The sequence below is a fragment of the Procambarus clarkii genome, chromosome 78 (assembly GCF_040958095.1).
Source record: "Procambarus clarkii isolate CNS0578487 chromosome 78, FALCON_Pclarkii_2.0, whole genome shotgun sequence".
Classification (NCBI taxonomy): domain Eukaryota; kingdom Metazoa; phylum Arthropoda; class Malacostraca; order Decapoda; family Cambaridae; genus Procambarus; species Procambarus clarkii.
This window is the reverse complement of record NC_091227.1, coordinates 16,627,269-16,645,395: the sequence shown is the minus strand read 5'-3', so window position 1 is coordinate 16,645,395 and position 18,127 is coordinate 16,627,269. Positions and strand designations below refer to the sequence as shown.

Sequence of the window (18,127 nt, the reverse complement as noted above, 5' to 3'; positions counted from 1 at the left end):
GCGCTGCATAGTCTCCCATTGGTCTGTCATTGCTTAGCGTAACGTGCCTAGAAAGTATTCTTGTCTTGGTGTGACGGATTGCCGGAACAACCGTGGACATCTTCAAGAGGAAACTAGATTTATTCCTCCAAGGAGTGCCGGACCAACAGGGCTGTGGTGGGTATGTGGGCCTGCGGGCCGCTCCAAGCAACAGCCTAGTGGACCAAACTCTCACAAGTCATGCCTGGCCTCGGGCCGGGCTTGGGGAGTAGAAGAACTCCCAGAACCCCATCAACCAGGTATTCCCGAGCGGTCGTCAGCTGTGTTTACGCCACTGATGTCGTCCTCTTGATGAACACCTCCGGAGATAACACATCTCTGCTCTCTAACTCAAGCACTCGCCTTCCTGCACTTCAGTTAGTGTATTCTTATCTTTTTTTTTATCGTGATCATATAATTTGATTTAGCCTTAAGAATAAATATCCCGGTGGTGAAGTACACAAGTAGACCAGATTAGTGGCTATCAGGGAGAAAGTTATTTAACAATTGTACAGTTTAAGTTACATGTTAAAAAAAAACTATTGTAAAGTTTACTTCAGAAACAGATGACTCCCTTTCCTAGAGGCTCTTATAATAAAAGACGGCAGGGAGCCGGTCGGCCGAGCGGACAGCACGCTGGACTTGTGATCCTGTGGTCCCGGGTTCGATCCCGGGCGCCGGCGAGAAACAATGGGCAGAGTTTCTTTCACCCTATGCCCCTGTTACCTAGCAGTAGAATAGGTACCTGGGTGTTAGTCACTTGTCGCGGGCTGCTTCCTGGGGGTGGAGGCCTGGTCGAGGACCGGGCCGCGGGGACACTAAAAAGCCCCGAAATCATCTCAAGATAACCTTCAGAAGGGGTAGCTTTGTGTTTGCGATGAATACCAAGGGGTAGGACTGGACTTCAGAAGGATAGCAAAGGGTGGGCCAGGGCTTAATAACGGTTATCTTGAGGTTATGTTGAGATGATTTCGGGGCTTTTAGTGCCCCCGCGGCCCGGTCCTCGACCAGGCCTCCACCCCCAGGAAGCAGCCCGTGACAGCTGACTAACACCCAGGTACCTATTTTACTGCTAGGTAACAGGGGCATAGGGTGAAAGAAACTCTACCCATTGTTTCTCGCCGGCGCCTGGGATTGAACCCAAGACCACAGGATCACAAGTCCAGCGTGCTGTCCGCTCGGCCGACCGGCTCCCTAACGGTGGCAAGGGTTGGGACCGGGCTTGATAAGGCTGGCGTCGAGTTAAGGAGCTAAAACTCGTTAGTGGTTGTCTGATTGAAGGACAAACGGTGCCCTCACGAGCTCATGATTACATTAATTTGTAAAAGGACCAACTAATGCCATAGTCGGTGTGTGTTTTGAACTTGAGGAGCAGTGAATGTTTGGTGCCATGAAGGATGTGTGTGAGTGTGTGGATGTGTTGTTTTGTTTTGGTCCATGTATGTGTGTGAATGAGGATCAAACGTCAACCCAAGGACTCTCGCCTTTCCAGCTGCTTCAATATGTGTTCTACATATCCTGACCAGAGGTCAAAAGTACACAAATATATAGTATTAGAACAGGTCAAGGGTCCAGTGCATTGTTTGTTCACTTAACAGATTGTAATCATTCAACTGACTGGACTAATTCATGCAACATTGTGGAGTGTAAAACAGTGAAAGAAATAGTATTGAATCATCATTTATAAAAAGTAGTGAATTACATGCTATTAATGTAAGTCTACGATTATATATAAATTATAAAACTTTATAAGTGGCATGAATTGTGATTGGAATAAAATTATATAGATAATAATTGTAATTGTATTACATTCAAAATATTATAGAATATCCCGTCCGCATTATATCATGTAATTTTCATTGTTCGGTAAGTTGTTTTAGATCTTTATTTCCTGAGGTGTAGATGAGGATATAATCCCAAACCCATTTCTCCTCTGTCTGTATTCCTGGTTAATGTGTTCGAACACGAAAACATTCGGAATTTTCGTTTAATTTTATTCCAACGTTGATACGGACAGCACACTGGACTTGCGATCCTGTGGTCCCGGGTTCGATCCCGGGCGTCGGCGAGAAACAATGGACAAAGTTTCTTTCACCCTATGCCCCTGTTACCTAGCAGTAGAATAGGTACCTGGGTGTTAGTCAGCTGTCACGGGATGGTTCACTTCCTGGAACGGCTTCTACTGAATATATTCTCTTCCTCGTCCTATCTAGACAACACGTAAAGAGACAGGACAATACGTTCTGTCTAGACAATACGTTCTTGATACATATATCAACAATCCGTGCAGTATCAGTTGACTTTAAAGAACAGCAAAAATTGTCATCCACACTTCAGTGGAAGTAAACATTCCATTCACCTGGGTTCTAGGAGACTCGAACCGCGGACTCCACGTGTGTGAGGCCGAACACGCCTGGACTCCAGTCTCCTAGTGCCCAGGTGAATGGAACTGTAAACATGTTTGGAGATACTGAGTGCTACAGTAACACAGCCTTCTGTAACCCCTTGCCTGTGTAGTACCTGGTACAAGTACACCCCACCTGCAGTACACCTACCACCAGGTGTGATCCCACCTGCAGTACACCCACCACCAGGTGTGATCCCACCTGCAGTACACCCACCACCAGGTGTGACCCCACCTGTAGTACACCCACCACCAGGTGTGACCCCACCTGCAGTACACCCACCACCAGGTGTGACCCCACCTGCAGTACACCCACCACCAGGTGTGACCCCACCTGTAGTACACCCACCACCAGGTGTGACCCCACCTGCAGTACACCCACCTCCAGGTGTGACCCCACCTGTAGTACACCCATCTCCAGGTGTGACCCCACCTGTAGTACACCCACCACCAGGTGTGACCCCACCTGCAGTACACCCACCACCAGGTGTGACCCCACCTGTAGTACACCCACCTCCAGGTGTGACCCCACCTGTAGTACACCCACCACCAGGTGTGACCCCACCTGTAGTACACCCACCACCAGGTGTGACCCCACCTGCAGTACACCCACCACCAGGTGTGACCCCACCTGCAGTACACCCACCTCCAGGTGTGACCCCACCTGCAGAACACCCACCTCCAGGTGTGACCCCACCTGCAGTACACCCACCTCCAGGTGTGACCCCACCTGTAGTACACCCACCTCCAGGTGTGACCCCACCTGCAGTACACCCACCACCAGGTGTGATCCCACCTGCAGTACACCCACCACCAGGTGTGACCCCACCTGCAGTACACCCACCACCAGGTGTGACCCCACCTGCAGTACACCCACCACCAGGTGTGATCCCACCTGCAGTACACCCACCACCAGGTGTGACCCCACCTGTAGTACACCCACCACCAGGTGTGACCCCACCTGCAGTACACCCACCACCAGGTGTGACCCCACCTGCAGTACACCCACCACCAGGTGTGACCCCACCTGTAGTACACCCACCACCAGGTGTGACCCCACCTGTAGTACACCCACCACCAGGTGTGACCCCACCTGTAGTACACCCACCTCCAGGTGTGATCCCACCTGCAGTACACCCACCACCAGGTGTGAGGTCAGGCTAACACACTGCTCCTCCCCTCTCCACATGCTTGCAAGATTTGGGTCAATACTTCAAAAGAAGAAGAAAGAAATCGCATATATTGTGGACGACCAAATGAATATTCTCTTCATCATTATTTACTTAACTGCAATAAGTTTGTGTAGCCAAGAAATAACTTTCAAAATAACACTATAAGAGGGAGAATGGAAGCAATTCTAAATTTATTATTATTATGGCTATTCCCCCCTGTCGAGACACGCGATAGCCATAACCATAAATTTATAGTAGTGTTATCATTTATAGTTTCTATATATGCACAAAGAAATCGCATTAACGTGATGTATCAATGAGAAAATCTGTTGGAGCTGTAATGAGAATGTTTCCTTTGTACCCCATATTACTCAGTGTAACATTTGTACCCCCATTGTACTCACCACTGTAACCCCATGTCGTGGGGTTACAGTGGGGAGTTTCACTGTTTCACAGTTTCACAGTGGGGAGTTTCACTGTTTCCCCATGTACCCCCATTGTACTCCCCACTGTACACCCCATGTACCCTCCTCTTCCCCCCACTGTTTCCCCATGTACCCCCATTGAACCCCCTCCACTCCCATTGTACCCCTTATGTACCTCCATACACCCTCTTGTACCCCCACTGTACCCCCACTGTAACTCATACACTCACTATCACACAGACGATCCTCCCTCCGTCTCTTTTACTTCTTGGCAGCGGTGCTCTTCCTCTGTTCTTCTAGTTCCTATATTCTCCATCCTCTCCCATCCCTTCCTCACGCCATCCTGTCCATCTCTCTATTTCCTGTCATCTTATCTTATCCCACCCCTCTTCTTATCTCCACCATCTTCCTTTCATTACCCACTTAACTCTCCATCTCCACTTCATCTCCGCCACCTCCCTCACAACACCTCTCCCAGCATTTCTCCTCAACTCTCTCTTACCAACTTTACTCTTGCCTTGCCTTCCTAAGCATCCATCATGTTCTCTCTTCCTCTCCGTTCCTTTTCTCCTCCTCTTCCTTATTCTTCCCTCGCTTCGTCTCCACTCACAATCGTCCCTTGAGAGTGGAAGCTTCCCCACCCCTCTTCAGGCCCAAGGACAACACCTGACGACCTTCAGTATATAATAGTATGGGCTCTTATCTCAGTGTACACTGACAACTGTACATCTTACGCGGTTAACAAATGTACATTCACAACACTTTTGTAATATTATTGATGGATATTTAATGTATATATGTTGAGTTTTCATTGTACATATGTGAACTTCAACCGGATATAAGGTGGACGCGTGTTCGAAGCAAATCACAAGTATGTTCAACATCTAGTGAACGTCTCTTGACGTCAGATGAATTTTTCGACGTGTGTTGAGCATCTAGTAACGTACTACGAATGTTTGGCATGTGTGAATCCCCTTTCCCCCCCCACACACACAAAACCACGAATCACCTTTGGCATGAGACGTTAATATAACAGAATCTTCGTTTGTGGTGGAAATTTAACGCTGATTGAACGAACGATGAAGACTACCAACGTTGGCTTGTGTTTCGTCCATGACGAATGGTTTGTTTTGGTCTGGGGAAGGAGGGAGAGGTAGCTTGGAGGAAGAGGGGGGGGTGCTGCTTAATGTCAGACTCTTATCATTAAACCATCATCCACACACACACACACACACACACACACACACACACACACACACACACACACACACATACATACACACACACACACACACACACACACACACACACACACACACACACACACACACATATACACACACACACACACACCACACACACACACACACACACACACATACACATACACACACACATACACACATACACACATACACACACACACACACACACACACACACACACACACACACACACACACACACACACACACACATACACACACATACACACACACACACACACACACACACACACACACACACACACACACACACACACACACACACACATACACACTTCTGACAGTTGAGAGGCAGGACCAGAGAGCCAGAGCTCACAGGCACTCCCACCTCCTCCCACACACCACAAGCCAGCAGACAAGCACTCCCACCTCCTCCCACACAACAAACACACCGTCCTACCTCCACTTGGGGGCGGTACGAGTCTCAAGGAATTTCCTTCGGCCTTCAAGACATTATCTGTTTTTTGTGAGTTAGTTAACGCCGTTCCAGGCGAGCCTGCGTGGCTCCAGCCCCGTCACGGACCAACTCACCATCCCAGCTCTGCCTAAGCAACTTTCCCACCTTCATTATAGCGAGCAGGATAACGTATCTAATTACTCTTAGAGTCTCCGAGGAGCTCCAACGCCATCTTGCTCAGTACCATCGTGCCGCAGAATTTAACTGAAGGTGTTACGTAAGTTTCACTGGAGAAAAATAAAAAAAATTGTACAAATCCGGATTGCAGAATATTTCTCCTCACATTGGGTTGGTATTCCTCTGGTATACCAAGCGTTCAAGGCCCTTATGAAGGACAGCAATTTTCCCACAAGAGACCAACAGCAGGTTTGTCACAGCTGGGTGCACATATATAGGGAAGCAACACTGCAACAAATGTAGAAGATCCTCGTGCTCTCGCTCCTCTACACCGACCATTATCTAACCAACAGAATGCAGTTCGTAAGTACTGGAGGTACTATAACTCTTATTATAATGTGTTTACCTTTGTACTGGTTGTTAAGTGAGCGCGTTTAACTTTGTTTCTTCACATACAAGCTTCGCATCTCGCGCTTTCCACATTGAAATGTTCCACCTGTATCAGTGAGCCTCTTTAATGATAACAAGAGGTGTGTTTGCAGTTGCTTGGAGGCTAAACATCTTTTTTGGTAGCTAAAAATCGTATTTGCAGGTTTAACATCACTTAGGCCCCGTGGAACACTTGTGTGGGCTGTGTGTAACATTTGTGAATGTTGACTTGACACACAGAACATTGCTGACTTTACACACAGAACACTGCTGAATTGACACACAGAACACTGCTGACTTGAGACACTGAACATTGCTGACTTGACACACAGGACACTGCTGACTAGACAGTAAACTGTCAACGAAACAACACTGTCAACGAATTAGAACACTGTCCACAAGACAGAACACTGTCAATGAGACAGAACACTGTTGACTATAGGCAGAACGTGGAAACTTGAAAATACACACAAGAATGTCAGCGTAAACGAGGCGGAAAGTTTGGGTGTCTCGCCTCCACACTGTTGAGAAAAGTTTAGCAGTCTGGACAAGAAAGTTAGTGGCGCTGCTGAAGAGCAGTTGGCCCAGAGGGAGATTTTCCAACTAGTGCAGGTTTTAGGGCAAGTCCTGTGAGAAGCCCTGAGGCAAGATTTGAGCTAGGACCTGTCTAGTGGTTCCAGACCCTTAAGCCCAAGTCCTAAGCTTTGAGGGCCCCCAGAACCAGCTCTGGGGCATTCGGTGATGTAGTGTGGGAGATCATGCCCCCAGTTCCTGCGCACAGAGTTTGCACCTGGAGTGCTCAGGATTGGGAGATCCGTCACCTGTAGCCACCTACCACAGGTAACGGTAACCCAATCTGATCCTGGCAACCACTGTGTTACACAGTCTAGTGGACGTTTTGTGCTGCCCATATATATACGTTTCAGATATCAACACATCATAGATTTTTATAACGGTGCTTTCAGGTCGTTGGGAGTCAGTAATGTCACTCCTATCAGACCTGAGTGTTTGAAGCAATATAGTTTTGACAGTAGAGATGGGGATACCTAGATCTAATTCAGCTTCATCTTTGTTACACGCTAATGTGGCTGCAAGGTTTGTCTCATTATGATTGGTCATATTTATGTGCGATGGTATCCATACAAAGGAGATTCGAAACCCTTTACTCTGTGCAGCGATAAGGTCATTTATAATTGGTAGAATGAGGTTCCTGCTGTCGATCTTCCAGGAGAAGTTTTCAGTTGTTTAAAGAGCAAACTTATTGAGTAAAATCTGTAATTCATATAATAAGGTCTATAGGCTCATCGATGAATATGTTATCTATGACTATACATCTATTTATGTACCCATATATTCTATCCGTCTATCCACCCCTCTATACATCTATCTACCCATCCCATCTATTCATCCAGACATCAATCTTCTCCCCCCTTTCCCTTAACCTTCGCCTCTCCCCCGCTTTCCCCACTCAACTCCGGTCGGCCGAGCGGACAGCACGCTGGACTTGTGATCCTGTGGTCCCGCGTTCGATCCCAGGCGCCGACGAGAAACAATGGGCAGAGTTTCTTTCACCCTATACCCCTGTTACCTAGCAGTAAAATAGGTACCTGGGAGTTAGTCAGCTGTCACGGGCTGCTTCCTGGGGGTGGAGGACCGGGCCGCGGGGACACTAAAAAGCCCGAAATCATCTCAAGATAACCTCAAGATAACCTCCTCCCTTTCCCTGGATCTCTCCTCTCCCATTTCGCAGAAAATGTATGGGCTTGTTTTCGCCCCTTTCCTCACCACCTTCGTCAAACTCCCTTCATCCTTCCCCTTCCCCTTCCCTCTTTTACCCCCCCCCCCCCCTCCCTTTCACACCCTCTCTCCCTCCTCCCCCCGCTCTTATCTCTCTCAACATCAAGCACAATCGTTATCATTGCATTATAATATTAAGTGTCAGTCACAGATAATATAATAGTTCCCCCTTTAGACTTTGGACTTCAATGGGAGAGGAGGAAGTTCCGAAGATAATTTACGTGTTATATGAGATTATGTCCTTTGTTTAAATAGCAGGAAATTTATGCTCATTTTCCCAATATCAGTGAATAATGGTGCATAGTTCTATTGCAAAAAATATTTGTAATAAATTGGATTTGAAGTATATTTTCAGACTATATTCCTAGGTACAGTGGCGGGCAGTGCCAAAATCGTCGTGGAGGTCTAAGTGTAGCCCAGGCACGATGTTCTTCTTTGAGTTCTGGAGACCCTGTTCAGCCTACGTTTATCCCAGACCCAAGACCATTGTCTCTATCAGTTTGGGGGAGGTTAGCCCCAAGCGTCTGGCCCTGAACAGACTGAACAGCTTTGAACAGACAGACACAGACATTCTTTCATATGCAGGCGATGAGTCACAATAACGTGGCTGAAGTATGTTGACCAGACCACACACTAGAAAGTGAAGGGACGACGACGATTCGGTCCGTTCTGGACCATTCTCAAGTCGATTGTGAATGGTCCAGGACGGACCGAAACGTCGTAGTCCCTTCACTTTCTAGTGTGCGGTCCGGCCATCAACATTCTCTCATAGATATAGATATATTGACATGGTAAACAAAACCCATCTCCAATCGTCAGGCAATAATGAAATTGCAATACGAACTATAGAGAGCAATTTTTTTTCAACTTCCTTCTAAAGTGAAGAAAAAACACAAAAACATTTTTGAAAATTCGCGGCAGACTCATTGCTGTCACCCTTCTGACATATTCAATAACATGTCATCAAGAAAGACTGCTACGAAAATGGACTAATATTGGAACAATTGACCCAGCAGCAAGAAATCAAGCTTTCACGATTGAATCACGGCAAGATCTGATAAGACATCACGTCCACAAAGCAGCCAATGAAATCAGAGCTTACAGAACTCAGCTGCCAAGTGATAACGATGATCTCCGAACTAGGCCTGACTGGTGCCTCCGCGAACTAGCAGCCCGACATCGTCGCAACACCAAGGACAATAATCACCAAAAAACTGACGTCTTTGTTTGGGGGGGAAAGGGGGGTGTCAGTGCGCTTTCCAAACCCAGAGTTGACTTCCGAAATCTCACCGGAATCAATTCTGACTGTTTTCCAAATTTCTCTCTTAAATCTAGGAATAAACTGTCACGTAATGTTCCAGACCGAGTGAGATGGCCCGGAAGGTGGAGCTGGAGATCCTGCTGGACGACATCTTCCATCTTGGGACACAAAGAAAGGTCACCACCAAGGAACCTGTGCAAGCAGAGCTTCTTGCGGAAGGAGGAAAGACTCGTCGTAACTTCAGAAGCAATCATACTCTGTCCGGAGCTCAAAGCGGCAGCTAAGGAGCTTCGTGAGAATAAGGAAATGGTTAAAAGAAGGGGGGAGTGAAATCTCCTATATACGTCATCCTCAAAAACAAAATGAATATATAAATCTCATCCTCTCAGATCTAAGTAGACTCCGAAGGATCATTAGGGATACTAATGAAGTTCCTGTAAAATAGTCTAATACTAACACTAACTAAACACATGTAACCCCCTATTATACTATTTTACAGGAACTTCTTTTCGACGACTCATAAAACGGAGGAAAGAGTCCTGAAAGATATTGTTGATAGGAACGTTATCCCTACAGACAAATATCAGAAAATACATTGACGATTTACTATAAAACCAAAAAAAACGGCAACCTACTCGTGAAAAACTCTCCAGACACCAAGCAGAACGCCTTGAAGGAAACCAACGTCGTCAATGCCTTCAATGCCCACTTGGGGACTGTAAGCCCCAAAGAACTCAGTATATAGGCAAGACAACAACGGTCTCTTTCCAGGCAATGCATAAACAACAGGGCTCCATCAAGGAACATATAATCTCTTCTCACAACCAGACCACCACCAGAGAAATCTTAACAAACAACACAGAAATCCTTCGATAGATACAGCTATAGCAGGAGGCTCGACATCTGCGAGGCACTACACATCAAAAGTCAACACCAGCAATCAACAGCCAATTAATGCATAACTATATTCTACCCACTTCAAGACTCCGAATCAATATAGAAGCATCATGGGCCAATAGGCCTTCTGCAGTTACTTCAATTCTTATGTTTTTATACCCAATGGTTCGTGTTCTATCATGTGCAAATGTCAATCACCTCACCCAAAACTTTTGTACCATATCACCTCACCCAAATGCAAGTATAAGTATGGATATATTTTGCGTGTTTACAGGTTACAGTTGTGTGTGTAAATTAAAGTCTTTGAAAATGTAATAAGTTTATTACGAAACGCGTTCAAGCGTCAGCTTAGAAATAAAAATGAATTTTGTAGAATTGATTTTTCAATTACCATCGACAGTGAAAAGAAACATAAGAAATATAAAGAAAATTCGCGTTAGAATTATTAATCTTACCTTTTCGGTCATATTCAACAACACACACATATATATATATATATATATATATAATATAATATAATATTATTCTCCTTTCACCTGGGCAGTGCTATGTCCACACACATGGCACATTTGTCTCTCCCAATTGATGCACTAAACAAAAGCACAGAAAACACACAGGTGCTTCTGTTGCCCCCAAAAAAATGAATACCTGTACAAAAACATGTCTTTTCATGAGCAGACGTGCCCATGTGTCCTCTTGACATGAGCAGGCGTGCCCATGTGTCACTCATGATATGACCAGGCGTGCCCATGTGTCCTCATGACTCTCGCCACTGGCTTTACACTTACGAGTTCCTCTCTCCCCTCAGGCGTGTCTGATGCTAGTCCTCCTGCTGGCGGTGTCGGCGGTGTTGGCCTCGGCCAGCGCTGACCCAGTCGCCGCCCCGGCGCCCATTAAGTTCAAGAAGGGTTTCAAGTTCGGGGCGGTTTCAGACGTCGCCCCGCCATTCGTTTCGTGCCTGTGTACAGGAAACGCTTTGGGTGGGGCAAGTGATGTACTAAGTTCACAGAACATGCGCACTGAGTCCCACTGGAGGCGCTGTTAAACTTCAATGTGGATTGTCACAGATCCTGTGGATATTGTCCTGAAGTTCTCGTTCTCTTAATTTGACTATATTCAACTGTATCATCGTTGTGATGACCTTCTATCCAGCTGGCTGTGACCAGCACCTAGGAGGTAGAGGGCCGCTTTCTGCGTGAGCTGGTCGACTGACCATTCTCACTGTATTAACTCAAATAAATAAAATAAATTCTTGGTTCGGAAGTTTTTTCTGATGTAATAGATTTTCCTGCTAATCTAAAGGGCCTTTCAAAATGTCGAGGAACGAGCGCTCTAAGCCATTGAAGGTAAACGAACGGCAAAACACACTCACTCTCTCTTTCTCTCATTCACACACACACACACACAATGGAGGCCTCGTAGTCTGGTGGATAGCGCGCAGGTCTCATAATTCTGTGGCGCGGGTTCGATTCCCTCACGAGGCAGAAACAAATGGGCAAAGTTTCTTTCACCCTGAATGCCCCTGTTACATAGCAGTAAATAGATACCTGGGAGTTAGTCAGCTGTCACGGCTGCTTCCTGGTGTGTGTGTGTGTGTGTGGTGTGGAAAAAAAAAAGTAGTTAATAAACAGTTGATTGTTGGTTGAGAGGCCAGAGCCAGAGCTCAACCTCCACAAGCACAACTAGGTGAGTACACACTTGGGCTGGGCGGACAGCACCCTGAGGTCGTAGTCCTAAGGGCCTGGGTTCGATCCCCAGCAGAGGCAGAATAAAATGGGTAGTTTCTTTCACCCTGGTTCACCTCTTCACCTAGCAGTAAATAAGTGCTTGGGAGTTAGACAGCTGCTACGGGCTGCTTCCTGGAGACGTGTGTGCGTGTGTAAGAGAAAGATATGTAGTAGACATAATTGAGGAAAAATAAATTGGTTAGAAAGGCGGGGTCCAGCAGCTCATAGATCGTTTCTGCAGATATAAATAATAAATACACGCACACACACACACACACCACACGCACATATCGAGGAGCTCCATGTAAACAAGCACATAATGGAATGAAAAAGTACAGAGGTTTGCAACGAAACTCGTCCCAGAGTAGAGAGATATGAGGTTTTAAGAAACACTGAAAGAACTGGAACCAAATGCCGGTAAAAAGGAGAGAGAGAGAGAGAGAGAGAGAGAGAGAGAGAGAGAGAGAGAGAGAGAGGAGAGAGAATGGGACATAATAGCGACATAAAATACATAAGGGGCTTCATAATAAAAAAAGTAATATGTTTCATAATGAATCCCAAGAGGAGGAGAAGGCAGGGGTGGAAGCTTGAGAAACAGATTAGTTATAGAAATGTTTTAAAGTTTTCTTTTAGGGTAAGACTAATTAGAAAACGGAGTAAACTAAATTAGCTGTGTGTAGGAGCGAACTTTATTCATGATTTTAAACGTAAACATGTTAACAAAAATTAGTCAGCGATCATTGCAATCATTGGTTGCAAATGGACAGGTTCAAGACATGAAGCTCGATCCAATAGGCACAAGTAGGTTAGTGCAAATAAGTTACCATACCCCCCGACACATATATACACCCGCGCGCGCGCACACACACATACAAATATGTAAATAACGTTTGATAGTGTACAAGATAAAAAAAATACTTTAACAGACAAAATCCAATACTTTTCTTTGTGACGGGGGTAATGTGGGCTCGATCCCAGCGGACCCAGCAAGTCAGCGCGGACACATGTTGATACAAACAGTTATCTCACAGTGGACTTGTGGAATCTTCACACATGAATATTCCATCTAGTTATTGAAGTTAGGCCTTGAATAATTGCTTTGAAACACGTTGAATTAAACAGTGTAGCGAGGTTAGGAGAAGACCCCTCGACGTAGTCTGCGCTCTCATACGTCTCCTATATATGACGTAGACGTTAATTGCGTCGCAAAATGATTGTTCTTTTTCACATCGCTGCGCGTCTCTAATTATCGGAAGCGCCATCAAAGCCCCCGTATTGGAAAAAGCCAAGCTATTGAACTATTGCCGTGGAAAAGGGCCGTTATATTTGCCTGCTGGCAGCTCGCACTATTGAAAAAAGTTAAAGATGGGATGACTATTGGTGCTCGCGGACCCTCTGGAGAAGGTCTACTTCACTATCGGCAGCCAGGGAACCGTTCTCCACACTACTGGTGCTTGGGGGAGAATGGAGGTCAGCCTTGAGTGAATCCATACACACCAAGACGAGCCTTGAGGTAATCCACACACCGACCACCCCACCAGCGGTGAGGTTACCTTGAGGTGCTTTAAGGGGGGCTTGGCGTCCCCGTGGTCCCAGTCGTCGACCAGGTCCTCCTCGTTGCTGGACTGGTCAACCAGGACCACGTGACCACTTGAGGAGGGGTGGTCGCTAGGCCTCGCTGGCAGCACCAACGTCCAAGTAATCACTGTCACGGTCAACACCATTTCTTTCCAGTCTTCATTGTTCATGTTCACATTCCTCCCACACTCTTGCATCTTCAACCCATTCTCCGTGAGAGCGTTTTTACACTCGACTTCTCTCTCGCTCCCGTTCTAAAGAGTTTCCCACTTCAATGGCAGCTCTATGCATGATATCACACACCCTCGACCAAGCGAAGCCGATTCAAACACTACTCGTTAACTAGCTCTCTCGTTACACTTTCGCTAAACTTTCCCAGCTCTAATTAATTACCTCTCAATCGTGAGTCTCTCTTGTTAACTTAAGTAACAAGAGCTCTTATCACTGAGTAGAGAGTCACTTGTGCACACCAGCCTCGCCTCCTGCTGGTATTGGGCACGCCCCCGTACAGGACGTGCACAATACGTCCTGTACGAGGTACAGGACCCGTTATTACTGAACACTCTAAAGGCTCTAGGAGACTTACGGAACGAATAGCAGATTCAGGAGCCTTATAGTACAAATTCCAAAGCCCTCTTACAGTACAAAAAGAAAATTTCAGCAGCCTTACAATACTGGCTGAAGATTCCAGGAACTTCATAGAACATACGGATAACTACAGGACCCTTACAGAACATAGAGAACACTTCAGGGCTTTATAACACAAGCAGGTCACTCAAGAACTCTTACAGTACAGAAAGAACATTCCAGGAGCCTGATAGTGCAGTCAGAAGACTCCATGGAGTCTAACAGTGCAGACAGAAGACTCCATGGAGTCTTACAGTACAGACAGAGAGCTCTAGGAGACTGACAGTACAGACAGAGGTCTCCAGGAGCCAGACAGTATAGACAGTGGACTCGCATCTCTCTTCTTCAAATTGAATTTGTTCGTTCATGTTGGTTGTCCATAAATTGTGTTTGTCCATCACACTTTATTTGTTTCTTTGCTTATATTTTATTTTGTTACCTTCGCTTTATTTTTATTTACTTGAATTTAACCTACATTTTTTTGGTTACTTTATTAGATGAAAAAAGTTCTGAATGAGGTAGTGAGTGACGGGGAGAGAGCGTAAGTAAATGAGTGTAAGGGAATGAGGAACAGAGAGAATGAATGAGGAATTGGGTAGTGATTGAAATAATAGATGAGTGAGTTTGTGAGCTGTTGAGTTAATGAGCCAGTGATTAAGTGCAGTCTCAATGCACAGTTGGCTTCGTTTTCGACTCACACTCTGGGATCCGATTCCGGGCGAGACAAAAATGGCTGTTCACTTTTATTTGCACCTTGTGCATCTGTTCATCTTGCAGTAAATAGGTACCTTGGAGTTACACAACTGGGGGGGGGGACTGTATCTTGGGGAGGGTCAGTTATTTAATGTGGAGGGAACGTCGATATATACCTTAGGTATATATAAGATAGAACACACCTTTTTCGGTTGATTCTGTTGCACTGCTGTAAAATGTAGGCCTCTTCGTCTTCAGCCGGTATTTACAAAGACGTGAGTCGATTTTTGACTTCCTCAGGCACTGTTATCTTTGTTGAATAGGTAAAAATGTAGCACCCAGCCCACTGCACACACACACACACACACATATATATATATATATATATATATATATATATATATATATATATATATATATATATATATACATATATATATTTATATATATTATATTTATATATATATATTTATATATATATATATATATATATATATATATATATAATATATATATATATATATATATATATATATATATATATATATATTTATATATATATATATATATATATATATATATATATATATATATATACCCGTTTCTTTCTCGCTTCTCGTTTTATACACGTTTCCCGACAAAACTAGTTAAACGAAGAATGCAAATAGCTTTGACTGGTATTCACACTGTGAATGTGAAACCCAGTGAATGAATGACAGAAGGAGAAATAGCGTGAGTGGGGATGAATGCAGGATTGATAAATTCAGTGAATGAACAATGCAATGAGTGAACAGTCCAATGAGTGAACAAGCCAGTGCGTCCCCCAACAGACTCCTACATGTAAACAACGCACTTATGAAGGCAAAATCCATTCCATTATCTAACCTTTGACCTCCATCAAAGTGAGCATTATTGCATAAAAGACCCCATAAACGTTGCACTCTCATCCATAATCCTTGATTTATCTTTGATCTGCGTGAAAACCCTAACATTTTGATATAAGCCTCTGATCGGTCTCACTCTGTGTCACTGGGACACTCTGTGTCACGTGGACACCACCACATGGGATACTGGGGCATGTGACACCACCACGTGTAACATTCGGGCGTGTGACACCACCACATGCGACACTGGGGCATGTGACACCACCACGTGTAACATTCGGGCGTGTGACACCTCCACATGCGACACTGGGACGTGTGACACCACCACATGCGACACTGGGACGGTGTGACACCACCACATGCGGACACTGGGACGTGTGACACCACCAAGTGTGACACTGGGGCGTGTGACACCACCACATGTGACACTGGGGCGTGTGACACCACCACATGCGACACTGGACGTGTGACACCACCAAGTGTGACACTGGGGCGTGTGACACCACCACATGTGACACTGGGGCGTGTGACACCACCACATGTGCCACTGGAACGTGTGACACCACCACATGTGACACTGGGGCGTGTGACACCACCACATGGGATACTGGGGCGTGTGACACCACCACGTGTGACACTGGGCGTGTGACACCACCACGTGTAACATTCGGGTGTGTGACACCACCACATGCGACACTGGGGTGTGTGACACCACCACATGCGACACTGGGACGTGTGACACCACCAAGTGTGACACTGGGGCATGTGACACCACCACATGTGACACTGGGGCGTGTGACACCACCACATGTGCCACTGGAACGTGTGACACCACCACATGTGACACCACCACATGTGACACTGGGGCGTGTGACACCACCACATGTGACACTGGGACGTGTGACACCACCACATGTGACACTGGGGCGTGTGACACCACCACATGTGACACTGGGACGTGTGACTATTCGTTTAGTTGTGTATGTGTATTCGTTCAATTGCTGTGACTAAGCACAGCAATTGAGAATATAAAAACTGGAAGTGCAATTGCAAAATTTCATTAAAAAGATTCAACACAACAAGTGGCAATGCAAGAAATATGTATGTAGCACATAAACTGGACACAGGAATGTATATAACTATGGTAAAAAAAATTATAATATGCAATGTTGAAGGAATAAATTTCAATTTTAGGCCTGGAGGAATTAAAAAAAAATTATATTGCACAAATCCTTAAATGTTACTAAAACAAGGATTTCTTACTTCACTGGAATTTGAATTTACCAATAACACTCTAGGAGAACAATTAAAATTCAATGAAATTACTGTAAGAAGCAGGAATGTTGAAATCACACAAGAAACTGTGGGGAGTGGAGTGCTGAACCAGCTCCAATATGAACAAGTCACTGAATGGTTAATTCACAGGATATTATGGGAATTATGACATAAGTCACTTTTTAGCACTTGGCACGTTGTTCTCAACTAGCAATTACTTATCTCAGGGTTGTAATTTATGAGGATCACCAGTAGCCAAAGTAGGAGAAGCGTCGTGAAGATCTGAAGAGGCCCATGTGAGGCGTGTTTACAAACTGGATGCGATGGCAGCGCTCCTGGCGGCGGTGGCGCGAGACTCAGGGACCCCACACTGTTCACGCTAGAAGCACGAAGATAAATTCTGACGACGACAATATTGCGACGATGGAATAACCAGTTGATACTTGCGACGATGGCTGACGACGATTGCAGTAGCTTGCACCCTCACGAAGCTTGATACTGTCAGCTTGGGCGGCGGTGGTGGTGGTGGTGTAGGTTCCCACGTGGTGGCGCGAGATTCAAAAATGGCTGGCGCGGGAAGCTTCCTTCCTCCTCACTGATGAGTGCGCGTTCTCACAGGAAAATATTGACCCTTACTTCTGAAACGTTGTCCTGGAGTAGTGGTTGATGGCAGGACCCCGGTCTGGCACAATATTTGATGCGTGGGTGGCAGGATGGCGGCTTATGGCGGTGGCGGTGGCGGCTGGAACACGAGGCGATGCTGGGTACTTGAACTTTTCTTTCCAGAAAAAAATTTCTGGATCCCACTGCTGCTACCAGTATTCGTTTGTCTTGTTCGGGTAGAATGTAGACTCAGTAGTCGCTTCTGTATATATTTATTGGACTGAGATAGCAAGGTAAATATCTGCCTAGCCGAGGTCCTTCTACTCTGAGTCTGTGTGGATAACTGAGGCTGCTGGGAGCATGGCTTGATGCTCCTCTGTCTGGCATGACGTCAGAGGCCTACTTGCCTGTGATTGGTTACATTTCAACTGACAGAATTGAGTATAACATGACACCACCATACGTGACACTGGGGCGT

The 18,127-nt window shown here is 45.6% G+C and overlaps 1 long non-coding RNA gene across 1 annotated transcript; it reads left to right on the top strand.

Annotated features, from left to right (window-relative positions):
- The first annotated feature begins 5,740 nt into the window (after positions 1-5,740).
- On the top strand, positions 5,741-11,443 carry LOC138357381 (uncharacterized). The gene is made up of 2 exons (XR_011224961.1): positions 5,741-6,241; positions 11,071-11,443. It is a non-coding gene; the product is annotated as an uncharacterized lncRNA (long non-coding RNA).
- The last annotated feature ends 6,684 nt before the right edge of the window (positions 11,444-18,127 follow it).